This window comes from Miniopterus natalensis, chromosome 18 (genome assembly GCF_054644295.1).
Source record: "Miniopterus natalensis isolate mMinNat1 chromosome 18, mMinNat1.hap1, whole genome shotgun sequence".
Taxonomy (NCBI): domain Eukaryota; kingdom Metazoa; phylum Chordata; class Mammalia; order Chiroptera; family Miniopteridae; genus Miniopterus; species Miniopterus natalensis.
Window position 1 is genome coordinate 16,281,166 of NC_142098.1, and position 19,151 is coordinate 16,300,316.

Genomic DNA, 19,151 nt, shown 5'->3' on the forward strand with positions numbered 1-19,151 from the left:
GGCCATACCTTCCCTCCCTTCCTTACCCCCACCATGCCCAGACCGGAGGCCTGGAGGTCTTGGCTGTCCCCAGCCCATGCAGGGCCCGCCCACCTCTGAGCTCCTGCACCCTCACCGTCTGGTCCTGCTCACTTTCTTCCCCTGCCTGCCATTGTTAGTCACCTTATCACGGCGCTGCATCTCACCTCACATCTAATTGGAATTTCCTCAAAGGCAGGAAACCTGATTTAGGCGTCTTTGTCTCTCCCAGAGCACCCTGAATGGGGTGGGCTCAGACAGAGCACACTTGGCTTTCCTGTCTTGGAGGCCCACAGGTCTGCCCTTCCCTTCTGCACTCGCTGCCCCCCGGGCGGGCAGGCCACTTCAGCCTCTGGCAGAGCCTTAGTCCCAGTACCTCCTAGAGCGCTGTCCTCTGTCAATACAAAGCTCTGCCTTGTTCTCAGGGCTTAACATGGTGTAAATGAGAATGTCACCTCTTCTGAGAGGTACTCCCTGATTGCCCATTGGAGGTCTCCCATGTGGCATGTCCATAACTGGAAATCATTTCATTTATTGCTTAGCTTTTTTTCTAGAATCTTCTTGAGGGCAGCACTGTGCCTATGCTGAGGAGGGAGATCCACAGAACACTCAGAGAAGATGAAGATAGATGTCTCTGCTTCTAGCCCATTCCCACCTGGCCAGCTGGGTGACCTATGAGCCTCAACCCCTCCCAGAGTTTTGATGTTTCGTCTGTAATGTGGCAATAACACTACCTGCCTCCCAGGATGGTGAGAGCCAAGTAAGATGCCTGGTGTGGTGGCCTGGCACAGGTCTGCACACAGTAAGTGCTCAGTTAACAGCGGCTCCCATTTTCCTTGACTGTCTGATGACCACCAAGGTGACAAATGATCCATGGGCCAGGGAGGTAGTTTTTCCCCTTGGTGATGGAAAGCACAGCCCATGGATGCACTGTCCTCCTTGCACCTGGGCTGAGGGCGAGGGGAGACCCATAGCTATCCAGCATCACCTCGGGGGGGAAGGGACTCTTTCCATGTGAGGCCATGGAGCTCAGAAGGGGCATGGCCCTCGCTCAAGGTCATGCATCCAGACTTCCAGCTCACTCTGTCTGGTTTCCCTCACGTTTTGCTATGGCTGCAGGAATCCACGCAGAACTCAGAGGCATCTTATAGGTGAATGGAAACATCCCAGTCTGTCCATGGCTATGCAGTAAGGAAAATCTGACTAGCAGCTCATGTCAAATGCTCCCTGGCCGGGTCTGGGTGGGCAGAACAAGGACATGGTGTTCCAGGTGGTGGGACAGAGGGATCAGGCTTGGGGGGCTCAGAGGACTTTCTTCCAGTTGTCCTGGGGCAGAAGTCAGGTCCCTCATACCTGCTCAGCCCTGGTCATCTCATGGAGTTTCTCAAATAATAATTGGGGTCCTGTCTGGATCCAGGCCACAGAGAACAGGAATTGGCCTTGGAAGTTTGGTGACAGGAAGTACTATGTGGCCTTGGCTGGGTTTTGGAGGCAGAAGCAGGGCAGGTTGTGCCCCTGGGGTATTGTGACTTCAAACCACAGAGCCTTTCTGGGAGGTGGCAGGTTATGGGGGTGAGGGGTGGGGACAGCAGGATATCACCCCTCCCCTACTGTCCTCCCCAGTCCTCTGACATCCATTTACTGAGGCCCCTGTCTTCAAGGCATGGGATGGACACTATTTGTATATAAAATTCTGTTTTGGCCCATGTGTGTCTCTGCCTCAGCCAAAAGCTGGTTTGAGGCCCGGGGTGACAAGATCTGGCTGTCACGGCAGAGGACCGAGGCAGGACAGTCCTAGTAACTTTCACAGTTCACCCCTATACCTCCTCAGTGCCAGGGCTGTGTGCACAGCCCATGGGAGGTGAGCATAGGGGGTGGGGGGCAAAGCAGTCCTCCTGATGGGGAAGGCACACATTCCCATTTAGCTCCCTGCCATCCCAGATATCATTTCTGCTGGATGCAAAGAGCAGAGGAGCTGACGGCCAGGTGGGATCCAGAGATGGAGGCCCACCTCCAGGTCAGAGACCAGCTCAGCACACACTCACTGCAGAGGATGCTGGGAGGTGCCCCACACCTTGAGCAGGGGGCTGGTGGACAGGGCTCCAGAGGCCCCCTGGCCCAATAAGCAGACAATATCCACTTCCTGCAAGGCTCTCTCCCCAAGGCCCCATTTGCTTTGAACAAATACCCCTCCTGCTGCCTCCTGAGCCTGAGCCTGGCCAGGCAGCACAGGGCTCTCGGGGGAGGGTTTTCACAAAGACCTGTCCGGCCCCTGGGTCGCTGCAGGAAATCCCGGAGGCCAGCATTACAATGCATTGCTTCCGGCCGCCAAGGGGTCCGGGGGCACAGGAAAGCAATGCCGGTGGCCCTGATGCTTTCCAAAGGGACTGAGCCAGGTGGCTCCTAGGAATGCCCTGAGCCCTGAGCAACCTCCTCTTGCCCCTCTCTCCTTCTTACTCCTGCCATTCAAGCACCACTGGTTTCTTTTCAAATCCTAGAACCCACCAAGCTGTTCCCACCTCAGGGCCTTTGCATGTGCTGCTCCCAATGCCTGGAGCATTCTTCCTACTACTCACAAGATTGGGCCTTCTCTTGCTGCCCAGCCCATGGGTTCTGGTGCCCAGTTTATTTATAGAAGTACTTGAATTTACTTCATTTCGTTTTGTTCCTAACATTCTGCTAAAATAAAGGAGGCAGGGACATTCTGTCATACACAATGTTATATTCCAGAGACTGGCTCACAGCTTGACCCCCCCGATTCAGTCACTACTTGTGAAACAATTGAATAAACAACGGAGGGAATATTCCTGTCAAGCCTGGAAGATGCTGAGATCCCTGGGGTAGCCTCAGGGCTTCTCTGTTGCTTGGGGCTTTGAGGAGACCAGGGACCAGCCCCCTGCCCTCCTCCACCCTAAGGCCACCCAGCCTCCCCTCTTGAGGTTTTTCATTTGCAGAAGAGTTGACACTTTTAAACTAAATAAATGTCACAAAGCGGCCTGATGTTGATGGAGGTTTAAGCAGGTGTCTGTTAGAGGGAGCCGTAGACAGACAGACGAAAGGATGGACTGTCAGACAGAGGGCCATGCGAGCGAGGGGCTGTCAGGTGCCCTCCAGCTGGGCTGGTGGCTTTGTGGCTGTGACTGTAGGGACTCCTTAGAACCATGGCCTAGTTCCCAGCTCTGCCGGGTATGGGAAAGTCCGATCTCACCCATGTGCCCCTTGGAAGCCAGCACTTATGACATCGGAGCCAGGAAAGTTCTGGGCCTGTAACTGGGGGCTGCAGGGTCATTTCTCTCTTTGTAAAAGGCTCGCAGGGAGGGGGACAGGTAAGAGCACAGCAAGTCCCCCCGCCCCCACACCCCATTATGTTTAAACAGAAGGACTAGTTTTGTTTAAAATAATGTTCTTTGTTCAGGCTCTTGCCTCCTGTCCCTTTTCCAAGGTGGATCTTAGGGATGAACTCTTTAAGTGGGAACATGGAAAGGCTGTGGGAAGGAGACAAGGGGAGGGGAGGGGAAGGGAGGGCAGGGGAGGGCAGGGGAGGGGAGGGCAGGGCAGGGGAGGGAAAAAGTATGAAGGAAAAGGGAAGGAAAGAAGGAAGATACGAAGAAAGCGAGAAGGAAGGGAGGAAAAGAGAGAAAGAACAGAAGAAAGGAGGGGCAGAGCTGACAGACTGGGCCGCACCCCAGAAGCCCCAGACACCACTGCAGCCCCGAAGCCGCCGGCCCGGGGCCTCGCCCGCAGGCTCGCTGGTGGGACCCCACCCTGAGCTCCGGCCGCCCCTCCCTCCTGGACAAGCTGGTTACACAACCGCCCGCGTGGACGCGGGCCAGGAGCTGCGGTCACATGGGGCAGCTCCCAGGGAGGGGCGGGGCAGGGAGGCGCTTCCCAGACCCGGCTGTCGCCACTGCTGCCCCCCTGCCCCCGTTAGCTTGGCTGGGAGTCAGCTCTTCAGCCCACTGGCTCAACCAGACTGATCCGAGAGTGTTCCCAGATGTGCGCTGCGGGTAATAAAAAGGCGAACTGGTTCCTGTCAGCAGCAGGAAACTCCAAGAGAGCTACCCCCAGCAGCCGCTGGGCAGATGTTTGCAATGTGTGTTCTGGCGGCAGGGAAGGGAGGCCCAGGGCACCAGGACAGCGTGGCCTGCTGTACTGGAGCCTAATGGGGGTATCGCTACATTCCCTCTCCCTGGGCACATGGCAGAAGGGGAGTGGGGGGTGGGGGGTCCGGATGCATTCCCCTCGCGGGGCTCTGCTCACAGAATGCCCTCCCACCCTGTTCCCATTCCCCTTTGACTTACCCTGAGTGTGGACGTCTGTCTGGCCTTTGAATTTGCCCTGCACCCACTCTCTGCCCGTGAAACTGCATCCCTGACCTTAGAAAACGGGCTTCTCCCAGACCAGCACCTGAGGTTCCTGAGGCAGGTGCCTAACACTGTATTTTGCTCTTGCCCCTTGGCAACAGGAGAGAGCATATGACAGGTCTGGCCAATCACAATTTGCCATTCTCCTAGCCACTGTGATTTGTGGGGAGAAAGGCATATGACCTATCTGGACCAATCAGAATCTTTCCCTGAGATTTTTCTAGGTGGAGAAAAGTGCCACCCTGAGCATCAGACCTGTGAGAAGCAATGCTGGAAAGATGTTCCTGGTCTTCTAACCTGTTCCACAGACAAGGAGATTGGGCATCTAGAGCTCACACAGCAAGTTGGTGGCAAAGCATGCTGGCCAGGACAGGAGGCGCTCCAAAGGGGTCTCCCAAGTGCTTCTTCTAGTTCTGCCTGCTGGCCCCCAAGCTGGCTCCTTAGCTAGAGCTTGTGGGTAGAGAGGGAGTGGCAGAACCGCACTGGGTGACCCGTTGACCTTGAGTGTTAGAGCACCATGAAATTGGAGCAACTGGAAGGGGGTGCGCAGGCAGCTGTGGCCGTGTGCAGGGATGAGGAGAGGGACTATCCCATGGGGTCCTGCAGCGAGAGGTTTGTTTTTGCTTTAAATGCAGGCTGAGGCCAATTAAACCAACCCCGTCAGGTCAGGCCCTGGAAAAGCAGCTGAGGTGACTCTGGGCAGTAGAGGGGTTAAATGAGGGCAGACATGAGCAGCCAGTTTGGGACAGGAAGTGGGGCCAAACTGAGGCCAGGCCCTGGAGGAAATGGAGGATTCTTTCCCTCAACCTTCAAAATGACCTTTTGGGATGGCCTGAGCCTTTTTCCTTTCTTTTTAATACGTATAAGCACCAAGAAGCACCTGATTTCGCAGTTATAGCTTATCTACTCCTTAACACCCTCATGAGGTAGAAACTATGTGTCACTTTCCAGATGAGGAAACTGAGGGTCAGATTGGTGATGTAGCTGTTTAGGAACATGACTGCTAATAACGGACAAGACCGAGGCCGAGATCCCGCTCTCCTGACCCCTAGGCAACGGCTCTTTTCTCGGCAGCACAGTGGATCCTACTGATGGGGCTTCGCTGGGGGCATGTGGCAGTACAGAGGTACCCTCAGGCCCTGGGGACCCCCCCAGTAGCCGTCCCTTCTCTTCTTTTGCCCTTTACTCGGGTCACTCATAACCACCCCCCACCCCCAGTCTTGTGGCCTGACCGTGGTCTGCCTCCCTCACCCTTTTCCTTCTGCCCCTGCCTGCATCTTCTCTCTGACTGCCAAGCCCCAAGGAGCCATCTGTCCACCAGGCGTAGGTGGTCTCTCACACACACACACACACACACACACACACACACCCCAGGGTCTGTCTTGGAAAAACTTTAGAAGGAAGCAACACAACTGCTTCTGGTCTCCCCCACAAGAAACACTATTTGGGCCAAGTCCACTTGACTTTCTGGCCTGTTCAGGGTGCTTTGTTGGATGTTATTGGAGCCAGGAGTTGGTGAGGGAGGGTGGATGGTGGGGATGTTCTCTCTGATTCCAACATGGTCCTGGGCATCTCTACCAGGCGTGAGAATCACAGAGGCAGCTGATGCCCACTGAGTCCTGGGGTTTGCAGTGCCTCCACCCGAAAACCTCACCAAGACAGGATTGTAGAATTTAGACCCTCCATATGGAGGCAGATGGGCCTGGGCTCAAACCTTGCCCCCATCTTCCCCCCATCCCCACCCTATAAACTTAGTTGTGTGACCTCATTGAGTTACCCAATCTCTCAGAGCCTCAGTTTTCCCATCTGTGAAATGGGGATACTGACACCTGTCTGAGGACTGCTGAGCAAAGCCTGAATGAGTGTTTGGAGGGCACCTACAGACTGGCTATTACATAGATGAGTACCACTCAAAAGCCACCCCCCACCTAGTGTGACAACTGAATCAGGTGCACAAAGCCAGAGAGGACACCACCCCTGGTCCCACCTTCCTGCTCTGTCATCTCCTAGGGGACTGAGGCCTCCAGCCCCATGCCCCAGGGAGCAGCCCTAAAAGGCTGGGAGTGGCCACAGACAGAAAATGGAGCAGCCGGCCAGCAGGGTGGGGGCCGGGAAGAGAAGGGGCGGCCACAGGAAAGGTGTGGCCGGAACCCCAGGAGCCAGCAGCTGGAAGGAAGGAGTCGCCAGGTGGGCTCCACCCTTGGCCAGCAGTGCCGGGCAGGCAGAAGGCCAGGGTACTTGGAAGACTGTTCCAGCCTCCGGAGACCCCGGGATGTCCTTCAGGACTGAGGGCCAAGCATTGTCCCTGATTACAAGGGGTTCTGGCCGGTGGCTTTCACATGGTTCATTGTGTCCCAGGGCCTGTGGGAACTAGCTCCTTTCCCCCAGCTTAGTGAGGTTTTCGGTTGTGGCCCCTCCATCTGCCCCTATGCCTGACCTCAGCACTGCATGGGATGCAGACAAGGAGTGAGGGGAGGGGAGCATGGACTTAGCTTTCATTCATGTAGTCATTCATGGAACCTGCATTCATGAGCGCCCACTGGGTGCCAGGCCCTGTGCCCGCGTGGGGGAAAAGTGATACCAACTGTATATAAGCCCGCTCTCCTGTATTCCTTCTCTTCCTTCCTTTCTACCCATCAGTGCCCTCTGTCATCAGTGGTTAGGAGCCGGGGTGGGGCCAGATCCCAAGCCAATTAAGCCATGGGGTGTGCCTGAGTGGTACCCAGGCTCTGGAAAGGGAGCCCCTGGTTCAAACCCACTCACTCATCAGGGCCGCTATGGCCAGTTGTTCAGGTTGTGCAGGGGTCATGGTGCCACATCCAAGGGGATGTTGTTTGCACTGTGGACATCTTTATTATTTGGTAAACATTTTTGTATTTTTATTACAGCTTTGCTGATACTAAACATGAGCTGTTCACACATTGATTATGTCAATTTTCTATTAGATGGCAGCAAAAGGACTTGCTCTAACAAAATTGGTGTAATGCAGTTGTCTCAATTATTCCTAAGGATTCTTATTAAAATTTGGAATCCTTATTATTTTGTGTCCAGTAGTTTATATCGAATGCCTTTATGTTCGGTATATCGTTGTTGTTGAGAAATTATTAATAGTATAACTTAAAAATATTTCTTGGAGAGAAAGGTGGTGCTTTCTAAGGAGCCTGGGTCAGATTGTTCAACTTTCTGACCCTCAGTTTCCACATCTGTCTTATGAGCCTAATGGCCCGTCCCTTGCAGGGTGAGCTGAGGATGCAGGAAGAGCACTGGAAGTCTGTGGTGCACAGTAGGTGCTCAGCAAGTGGTCCTTGGGGTTATTCCCTATGATGTGCAGCTCTCTCGAAAGCTTGCTCTGCGAAGTCGAGGCACTGTGGTGCCTCAGTTTACCCACTGAGAAGCAGAGGCAGCTCTCTCCAAGATCACCAATGGCAAAGAATCTTCTGCCTTTCCAGAGAGCCCTGTTCCGCCTGGGCTGAGCTTCCTAGCCCTTGGTTTCTCCAAATTTGGTCCTGCCCAGACTCTTAACCCTGTTTCCTGTCCACCTCCCTTGGCGCTGCCCCTCGGTGCTGGTCATCATTGATGGGGCCCCTCCCCAGAGCCCCCAGAAGCTGCCCAAGGAGGAAATCCTCTTCCTCCCCTTGCAGACTGGAAGCTACAGAATGTTTCTTTTGGAATTTTTTGGCTCCCACGTTGTAGAATGTTCTAGCCTTGTCAGCCACAGCCCCCCTGTCCTCCCTCTTGGCCAGCAATTCTCCAGCCAAAGACGTGCTTGGACCTTACCTCCCTGCTCCCCACCCTCCCCCACCCCTTCCATGTTTGTTGTAAGGAAAACAGAATATGCCAAGGAGCCCAGAAAGAACCGACTGGACATGACCCAAACTCGCCTACAGCTGATTGTTTCCTAAACGAGAGACTCCGGGGCAGCAGGAACATGACAGTTCGTGGCCCTAACGCGAGCACAGGGAGAAATCCTAAGGGCTACCTCGGATCCTGCCTTGGCCTTTGAAAAGAAAAATCCAGCTCTTTATTCATTTAGTTCCCAACCCTCCCCTCCTGGCAGCAGAATAATTAAATATTCATGCATTTTCTCCTGCCCCTAAAAAAGTGATAAGTCAGATTTCTGCACACACACAGAAAAAGTGCCCCAAGGCGAGGGGTTGGAGCCCAATTTCAGTTGAAGACAAAGCCTCCACTTCAATTTACGAATGAAAACACCCTTCACCTTTGCTGCTGTGAATTTCCTAGATACACACGGTCAAGACAATCCGAGAATTATGAGGCTCCAGGACCAATTAGGGCTGTTTGTGTTGACGTCAAGTCTGGGGGATTTTTTTTTTCTTTCCCCTTGCAAGTATTTATGATACTGACAGATGCAACAGGGGCGGGGGGGAGGGAGGGGACCCAGAACAGGAATAAGCCTTGTGGGGTGATGGGGAGAAGGATTCCATGTGAAAAGCAGTCCCTGGTTTTGTTTAAGCCGCCAGATCTGTCTGTGCCCCGGTTCTGCCACTGCCTGTGTGAAGACAGGGAAAGAGACACCTACTGCGCACCTACTGTGCATGTTATGAAGAGTAGGTGGTTGAAGCCACACAGCAAACCTGAGGGCAAGACATTCATCCCATTTTGCAGTGAGGAAACCGAGGTCTCAAGCAGCAAAATGATTTTCTCCAGGTGGCAGGGCGGGGGAGTGGGATCTGAGCACTGGCTCTTCCAGCTGCAAAAACTACCATCCTGTTTGGAATTCCATCCCATCTTGGTCCTACTGTGCAAAGAGTGGTGGGGTGAAGGGATGTGCCAGGTGAGGCTCCCACTCCTCTGAGTGGCCATCCAGTGGGAGGCAAAGACGGGCAGCCTTGGGGCTGCCCCTAAACAAGCCTCTCCTGGGCATGAGCAAAGGTGGAGGAAGCAATGGAAGGGGTGAGAGCCCCCCAATCAGGCTCAGTGTCTGCCTGGACCTCACTGGGAATGGTGTCCTCCCTGCCTCTCGCAAAACTGCCCAGAGAGCGGCAGAGCCACTGGTGTGCTTTATGCACCCACAATGCTCAAGCAGGCATGCATTTAGCACCTACTGTGTGTACAGGCACAGTGCACTGTGTAAGGGCCCCCTCCACCTGGAGCCCTGGACAAGTGGTTGATCCCTCTGACTTCAGAGTCCCATCTGGAAAATGGAGACAATGAGAGAAGCCCCTACCTAGCAGGGTTGTTGTGAGGACTCTCTGAGATGAGGCAGCACAAGATCCCTGTGGGTTTATGCACCCAGAAGCCTGGGTTCAAATTCTGCTTCTTCCATACACTGTGTGATCTCAGGCCTACAATTTACTCTCTCTGTCTCAGTTTTCTCATCTGGAAAATGGGATGGTAAGAATGCTACCTCATGGGGCTTCTATGAGGGTTAAAATTGCTTATGATTTGTTAAACAGCACATGTATGTTTTCTGTATACGTTTTGCTTCATAATATAGATTGTGTGTGAGGGGGAAAGAGGCATTACACGCAAACTCCCTTAGCACAGTCTGGGCACAGTGACTGGTCAGGAAATGTGATTGCTATTTTATTATTTTTTTATCCTGATGGTCAGTGGGAACCATGGAGTGCGGAGTAAGGGGGTCGCACTCAGCAAAGTTCTCTTTAAAGCATATTGGAAGTAAAGATACAGGAGCCAAGACCACTAGCCCACACAGTGCCTTTGTATTGTAATTAAAAATGCCCCAGCTGGGCGACAGAGCCCCATGGCAGGGCACATGGCTTGTTGGATGGAGCCAGGTCCTCTCACAGAGTGAACAACCTGCCCAACAGTTTTCAGCAGCCCTGGTGAGAGGAAAGAATGGGGTGGTTGGTAACTAGGGTCTCCCCCTCTGAGTTTCTTTGCCTCCCTGGCTCAGTCCCTCAGCCATCCAGAGAGACTGGAAGCCCACGCAGCAGATGGAAAGGCTCCCAGCTGGCATGCGTGGGGGTGGGGGAATAGGGGGCGGGTGTAGCCATTTCCTGTGCCCCAATCCCAGCTCACTCCTTCTCTGACCATATTTTTCCACCTCACTTTTTTCCTTATAATGTGCTCACACGTCTTAAGATCTAGATTGTTTTTGTGAATGGAATGTAACTTGAGAGCTGGCGAGGAAAGTCTCAGTGAGGCTGTGCAGATGGAGAAGGTGCCCCTCTCCGTGTGGAAGGCAGGCCAGCAGCCACAGCCCACAAGACGGACAGGGCCAGGTGGGGAAGGTCGTCGCCAGCAAAGCTGAAACAGGAGAGGCCAGGACTCCCCCGACCCCAGCCCAGTTTTCTGGACTTCATGCTGATCAACACCAGTGCAGGACCACCCATGGAGATTCTGACCTCTGCCCAGGAAGGGGCACCTGGGGGCTGTGGCCTCTTCTAAGAGGCATTTGGTGATTTCCAGAGGCCCATCCTGCAGCCTTGGCACTGAGTTGCACTCATTCATTCATTGGTTCAAAAAATATGAACGTGTGTTTTCTGTGTGCCAGGAACTGTACTAGGCACTGGGCACTGCTATGAACAAGACAGTTGAGCCCCCTGCCCTCATGGACTGGTGGGAACAAGCAACCAACACATGGTTCTGAACATCAACATGGACTAGAGGTTTCTTTGCATGTATTAATCCTTGCAGCAATTCTAGAAGGATATTGTTACTGCCCATTTCACAGATGAGAAAACTGACACCCAGAGAGATTAAACAACTTGCACAAGAACAGAGCCAGCAAGGTTGGACCCAGGTCCTGCTGACTCCTGGCCCCAGCGCCTAATCACGGTGCTTCTGAAAGCTAAAGCCCAGCTTCAGGCAGGCCCCAGGCCCCCGTGGGTGTGGGGACACCTGGGGTAGAAAACTCCAGGCGTCTCCCAGTGGTCAGACAGGGCCTGCTTTGCAGGGAGGCCAGGCTCTCGCCAGAGTTGCATCCTCCCAGTGCAGCTGCAAAGAGAGAGTGAGTCTGGGGAATCATTCAACTCCCCAAGGCTCTGGCCTTCCTAAACCTAGGGCAGTAACTCTCACCAAAGTGTGAGTGTGAGGCTTAAACGAAGGTTATTGTAGGTAAAGCGCGCGGTAGAGTTTGCGGCATGTAGTAAATGTTCGATAAATGCTGCTTGCACAGTGAACAACCTGCCCGACACTACCTGGCAGTCCCCTCTCTGTTCCCTTTCTTTAAAGTCTATCCACTTAAACCTAAAGGGTTGGCAAGGGCTGGTTTTGAAGGGTGGAAGGCTTTGGATGATCTTTAGAGCCGCAGAGAGGCGGCCATCTCAGACCTGCCTGCTGATTCTGACATGCTATCTTTGTCAAGTACTGTGCTCCAAATGTACCAGAGCCTTCCCAGGCAGCCAGGCCACGGAAATAACCCCCAGCAAGAAGATCTTGAAGAAAGGGCTGAAGTTATTGACTTTGAAAGCCTGGAAAGTTTATTTTTTAATTTATTTTATTATTATTTATTATTATTATTAATTATTATTATTTTAGAGAGAGAGAGGAAGGGACAGGGAGAGAAACATTGATGTGAGAAACATTGATCGGCTGCCTCCTGCACGCCCCCTAGTGGGGATGGAGCCCGAAACCCAGGCATGTGCCCTGACCAGGAATCAAACCGCTGACCTTTTGGTGCATGGGATGAAACCCAACCAACTGAGCCACACGGGCCAGGGCAAGCCTGGAAAGTTGAAAAGGAATGAACACTGTATATGCTTTTCAGGGCTGTCAGCGAAGAGATCCCTGAAAGATGGAAAGCCCCTATTTCCCCACCCTTCTCTCTGCTTTTTAAAAATACTGAAATAAAACTCATACGCTATAGAATTCACTATAAGATTTTAAAGTGCACAATTTGGCAGTTTTGAATATATTCACAAGGGTGTGCAACCATCACCAGTATGTAATTCCAGAACATTCTCATCACCCCCAAAAGAAACCCTGTATCCGTTAGTGTCACCCTCATTCTCCCTCCACTAGATCCTGGCCACCACCAATCTGCTTTCTGTCCCGGTGGCTTTTCCTCCTCTTGACCTTTTGCGCGTGGAATCACACAGTACGTGGGTCTCCTACGACTGGCTTCTTTCTCTTACCAGGATGTCTCCGGGGTTCCCCCACGTCCTACCCTGTATCAGCCTTTTCTTTCCTTTTCAGAGCTGAATACTATCCCATCGTAGGGCGAGGCCACGATTTGTTTTCCGTTCGCCTCTTCATTGGATTTGGGGGTTGTTTCCACTTTTTGGTTATTGTGAATGATGCTGCTATGAATATTTATGTACACAGTTTTGTGCGGATGTGTGTTCATTTCCCCTGGGTATAGACCTGGGGGTGGGGTGACTGGGTCGCACTGTAACTCTTTGTTTAACCCCCAGGGTGTCTTCCACAGCGGCCACACGGGTCTCCAGCCCCACCAGCGGCGCACGTGGGCTCTGCTTCCTCTGGCCAGCGCCTGTGACTGTCCACCTTTCTGATTCTAGCCATCCCGGCGGGGGCGACGGCTCCTCTCTGCTCTCACTTCCCTCTCCTCCCAGGTCTTCTGAACACAGCCCTTCTCGCCCACAAAACTGAAGTGCTCCTTGTTTCATTGGGGGCTCCCTCCAGACCGAGACTCCGGGAATCGGGGCACCCACCTGTCTAGTCCACTGTAGTCCCACCCAGCCTGGAGCATTTGCTCAATAAAAATTGCGCTGAATGAATGAATGGCTTCATGACGGTCCTAAAGCATCGACATGTGAACACGAATCCTGACTGTATATTGCTCTGAGTTCTAAAGGGTTTTGTGGGTTTTTGAATTTTTTTATTATTGTTTAGCCGTCCAAGGAACCATACCCAAATTGGCGTCCTGTGGAAATTTCCAAGTTCTCCGACAACTTGTCGTCACTTGGGGCCTGGGAGGGAATTGGTCTCGGTCTCGGGGGAGGGGCAGGGGTGACTTTGCCCGGCCCCAGGGCTGCAGTTTCCCTCCTGGACGGCGCCCTGGCCTGGCTGGGCCCAGCCCCCCACGTCTTGGCCTCCGAGGTGGCCACCTCCGCCAAAAGTGGCGGCCTGTCAATTCATGGGGCGGATGCTGCCCGCTGAGAGAGGAAACCCGAGAGCTCAGCACTTATTGTTTAAAGAAAAAAGTCCTGCACTGCCCCGAGGACGAGGCTGTGAGGTGTCCTTGTGGAATCAGGGAGCCTGCGGGGAGGTCACCTTTTGTTCCCTCTGACAGAGGCAGCTTGGCCGGTGGCCGGGCTCCAGCGGAACCCTGAAGTCAGCAGAGCTGCCCTTGGGCGCCTTCCCACTTTCCTCGCTCACGCTGTCCATCCTTCCCTCTCTGCCAGGGAGCTGCTGAGCCAGGCCCAGCCGGTCCCGGGCTCCAGGACTCGGAGTAAGAGCAGCCGTCGCTCGCGGAGCTCCTGCTATGCGCCAGGCCCTTCAAAGCGCTGTGTTCTTAACGGGAAGGAGGCTGCCTGCCTGCGCCCATTTCACAGATGAGGCCTGGAGCGGGTCAGAACTGGCCGGTGGTCACACGGCTGGGAGGCAGAGGAGCTGGGACTCCAGCCAGGCAGTTTGGCCATGGCCATCCATCCATCCCCCAAGGTGGGCTGGGGTCAGCGAGGACCTTGGTCAATGTTTTCAGAAGCTGAAAACAGAGGAGTAAAATAAGGACCCTGAGAGTTCAGCACATGTCAGTGTGAGGGGGCTGCTGGCCTCTCTGTGGTCATCTCTCTCTCTGTTATAGAATTCTTTCTCTGAATACATGCTACGATAGAAAGACCTCATTTTTGGAGGATTTTTAAGAAAATGTTTCTGACTTGGCCAAATAAAAAGTTGTTGAGCTTGTGTTGGTTTCCCCCAGATTATTATTCTAACATTTTCCTGATCGGTGAAATCCGGACACCGTATGGGAGGAAGGCTCACGTCCTCACACTCAGCTCCAAACTCAACCCGCCTTGTGCCTGTCTCCTGGTTTGGGGAAGTGGGATAAAGGTGCCCATGTTCGAGGGGCTGTATCCCTGGCCACCCTGAATATATTTTCCCCAACCCTGCACTGACCTAGAGGGCTCACCCGTCTCCCAGGTGATCCTGCCCCTCGGGGCCTGGGGCCCGTGGACACTGGGGCAGGGCAGATGGTAAGAAATTGGAACTTGGGATTAGGAAGCAGGAGGGGGGTCACCATGCCCTGACGTTGACCTTGGCCAGTTCTCTCCCCTGGGAGTGCGTGAGATGGACCAGGTGGTGGTTCCCCGCTTTGAGATGTCATAGGTTAGTGCTTCTTTTTTCCCTTCAGTTTTGGGGACCAACATAAGGCTGCAAACTTTGTGTTTTGCCGAGTAAGGATATTTTAAAAATGCCACTTACAACCACTGCCATTTGCGCCAAACAAGAGACATGTGACCCCCCAAAGTAGAGGAAGTCCACAACCTTGGAAATTTTTTTTTTAAATGGGATCGGCCCCCATTTCGTGAGCACATTTTTGCGTTTCCCAGATTCTTCCATGTTCATTTACTTTGGACCATGGGAACACCAACCAGGCCTGCTTTGGCATGTGGCCAGGATTCGGGGGCCACTGGGCTGGGCCCCCCTGTGGTGCTGTGGTGGCTGTTGTCGAGACCTGGCAGGACACTGGCTGGGACATGTCCTGGTGAGTCCATCTCACTGAGCGAGTGGGCCTCAAACCGCTGGGACAAGTGTTCTTGTGGACACCTTTCTCCCCTCGGAAAGGGGCCCCGAGTTCCCAGGGAGGTTGGTGGTGTGGCTTTTGCACTGTGGAAAATGTCACTTCACCCACTGGTTTGGCTCCTTGCATCTCCATGTGACCTGCCCTAGAATGACGCTTGGCAAATGCGTGGCTGTTTGTTCCCGGACATGGTCCCAGTGGCTAGGAGTCTGCTGGGCACAGAGGAGACTCTTAATCAACACTTGTTCAGTAATCAAGTCCAAGTACATCGTGGATTATTACGCAGGCATTAAAAGTGAGGTTAACAAATAATAGTTAAACCTAGGTGGTGGGCATACAAATGATATTGCCCTATTCTTCTCATGTTCTATATATTTGACATCTTTCTTAATAAAAAGATGGAAAATAACAATTATACCAATGTAGAGTTTATAGGAAACAACATGGGCATACTTATGACCTGTAGAAGTTAGGAAATCATAAAAATTATTTACCAAAGAGATTGTAAAGAAAAGCACCCAAACGTTCCTCGGGGATATCTCTGGATGTGGATTACGGGTTTTTCCCTCCGTACTTTCTACCTATGTTTCTGGATTTTCTGTAATTAGGGGAATAAAAGTTTTGTAAAAAAATGTAAGATACTTTAGGGTTTTGGTTTCCCCATCACCCTTCCCTTCCTTTCTTCTCCTGGGGAGCTGCTACTCTTTCCTAAATTGTGTCCTCCTCGCCTAGGAGGGAACGAGGCTGTCCTGTCCCAGGGACATCTCTGTGCTGCAGGAATCCAGCAGAACGGAGAGAGGAGAAGAGAGAGGCTCCCGTACGTGGAGCTGGGGCCAGACGCCCAGGAGGCGGGGCTCCCAGGACAGCATCCAGCTGTGAGCTGAGGCCTGTCTGCTCATCAGAAAGCTAGTCAGGGGTCAGAGCACAGGGTGTTCTGGGAGGACACTTGCTCCCACCCTCTCATTATACAGAAGGGAATCTGCTATTCAGAGAGGGGAACTGACTTGTCCAAGGTCACACAGCAAGCAGTGGCCAAGGAAGGACTTGACCCCACGACTCCTGGGCCCTCCCTCTCAGGACCCCTCAACACAATCCAGCCCCCCCACAGTACTCCTGGATTTTTCCTCGGTTTGGGGGGCCCTGGTAACAACTACTCCAACCCTTTCTCCACTTCCTGCATCACCAGCTTTTGAAATCATCCCTGGGTTTCCAAGGAAAACATATTTTGGGTTTTCTTTCTTTTCTTCTGCTCATCGGAAGAAATCTGAGAGCCCTTTCTAATTGCTTGGTCAAGGCTGCAGACAGGCAGTGAGATGTGCCACAAGCACGATCTCGAGCCCCAGAAACCCAAGGCTACCGCTGGCCTGGACAAAGATGGAACACCAGGCCTGTCACTGGTGCTTGGTCAGCACATGAGCCCTGAGTTGTAGGGAACACGGGGTGTTTGCCAAGTTCCCCAGATCCCTGACATTGAGCTCCTGTCAGAAAAGACTGAGGGAGTTTACACTGAGCTGCCCTTGGCTCGGGGCTTTGTGGGCTTTGAGTGCCGACGGGGTGTATGGGGAGTTACTGGACATGGGCCCTGCCAGGAGTGGGGCCCTGCAGCCTAGACTACATTTCCTAGCCTCCCTAAGTGTAGCTGTGTGGCTAAGTCCTGGCCAAAGGGATGTGAGCACAAAGCGATGTGTGCAACTTAAACAAAGAAAGAGGCATGCCGCTATTTGCCGCTCCATTCTTCGACCTTCCCTTCTTTTTCCTGACTACAGGGTGGATGCGATGGCTGGAGTTCCGGCAGCTATTTTGGGCCATGAGGCGACTCTAGGAATAGAAGCCAACAGAAGAGCCAGATAGGATAAAGCTGGGCCCTGACACCATGGAGCCTCACACAAATCAGAAATAGATTTCCATCTTCTAAGAGCCATGATTATTTGGGGTTTCCTTTTACTTATGGCCAACATCATCCCTAAGTAATTCGCTATCTTTCAATTGGGGGTGTGAAGTTGCAGTCATTTGCAGAGTGGCTGTAGGGGACCTGGTATGTGTGAGAGGCCAGGGAAAGCTCTGAGACTGATAACTATTATGCATAATAGTAATTGTGGCATTTGTCAGTGTGTATGTGTAAAACACTTAGTCCAGTGCCTGGCACAGAGTGGAGGCCCAACAAATGTTAGCAACTGGATTGTGATTACAGCAGGTCCCCTTTTACCTGTGGTTTCACTTTCCGTGGTTTCAGTTACCCGCAGTCAACCACGGTCCAAAAATATTAAGTGGAAAAGTCGAGAAATAGACAATTCATTAGTTTTACATGTGCGCTGTTCTAAGTGGTGTGATGAAATCCCATGTCACCCGGCTCCGTTCTACCCAGAAAGTGACCCGTGCCTTTGTCCAGGGTGTCCACACTGGGGACCTTCCCACCCGTTACCGTCTGGGTTGTCAGACCGACTGTTGTGGTATCGCAGTGCTTGCGTTCAAGCCACCTTTATTTTACTTCCTAATGGCCCCGAAGTGCAAGAGTAGTGATGCTGGTACCAGCCTCAGTTTCAGGCACCCACTGGGGGTCTTGGGACATAACGCCCATGGGTAAGGAGGGCCGACTGTGCGGGGGTTTGAACTGTGTGCCCTGACCCAGGGGATGCAAAGAGCTGCCTGGGGTCAGAGGGAAGAGCCCGGGGGGAGGGCGCACTCTAACGCGGCCCTAAAGGGGGGAGCGAGAAGGGCAGACTGCCTGGGAGTGACATCATCAGGCGCTGTGACAAAGAGTGTCATGGGTATTATTTCACATACTGTCCCTACATGCTGACCCCAGGGGAGCAGGCACATGCCACCTCACTACACCGGTGAGGGGACTGAGCCTTGGAGAGGGCAGGGGCCTCCCAGGCATGTGCAGAGCTAGGTGTGAATTCCATACTCTGGCTCCACAGTCCTCCTTCCTAAGGGCTGAGAAAGGGCCCCCCAAGAACACACCAGGGGAGTGGTCTGGAGCGTAGGTCCTGTGTCCATCCATGAGAAAGGCTGTGTGTGGGGGGGGATGCCCCAGCGAAGCAGTCTGCTGTGCCCCGGGGGTTCCCATTATGTCTAGGTCCTCTGTGGCCAGCCCCAGGATAAATGGCCAGGCTTTGAATTAAAACGAGTTTCCTGCGGCTGCTGTAGCAAATGAACCCAAACTTAGTGGCTTAGACAACACACATTTATTACCTGGTATCAGCAGGAGGCAGAGTCTGAGGGTGGGAGGGGCAGGTAGGAGGAGAGCAGGGACACCCTGCCTGGTTCTTAATGGCTCTCTGCCAGTTCAAGGCCTGTGGTCTGGGTCACACCCTCTGCGATTGCTTGCTTCCATGTCCCTCCATCCACACCCCCCCCGGTATGACCTAATGCCCCCCAGTGCAGCCCTTTAGGTCAAAGCCATTTCCCGGGGCCAGACCACCCAGCTGTTTCACCAACAGACCCAGCTGGGGGCTCTACCTGACCCCAACCCCACTGGGTCCTCTCAGCATGTCCCCCAAGCCGGACTCAGAAACAGAAGACAGGCCAGGCTACTGTGGGAGCTGCAGCAGCCCTGGGGTAGGCCCCTTCCTGAGTTCATGTGCCAGCCTACTGACTTCGTGGTCTGAGACATCAGCCCAGTGTGACGTGCTGGCAAAGGAAGAGATAACTCAGTATTTGGCTGCATTAAAAATGTCAGGGGCCTGGATTCGGGAAGGGAAGGGATCCCCAAGCTAGGGCAGTCAGACCCATGTGGGGCTGGGGCTCCTCTGGGCACTGGCAGGCCCTCTGTGCATTGGCCATACACCCCGATTCTGCTCACGACTACTGTGACCGGACACCGAGCAGCCCCTCCCAGCACCATCTCAATTCTTCCCCAAGATGACATTATGAGGGTGGATGATTACTGCTCCCACTTCACAGATGAGGAAACTGAGGCTCAAAGAGGAGTCCTGGCCTGCCCTGGGGCCCAGCTAGGTTCAGGGATCCTGGACTTGGCCCCCTGGGCAGAAAGCTCTACAAGGCAGGGGGGTGTCTGCCTGCGGAGGGCTGTGTCCCCCCAGCAGCCCAGGACTGGGGTGGAGGAGATGCTCAGCAAACACCTAACAAAGCACAGAGGACAGAGGACAGACTGAGCCCAGACACTCTGCAGGGGG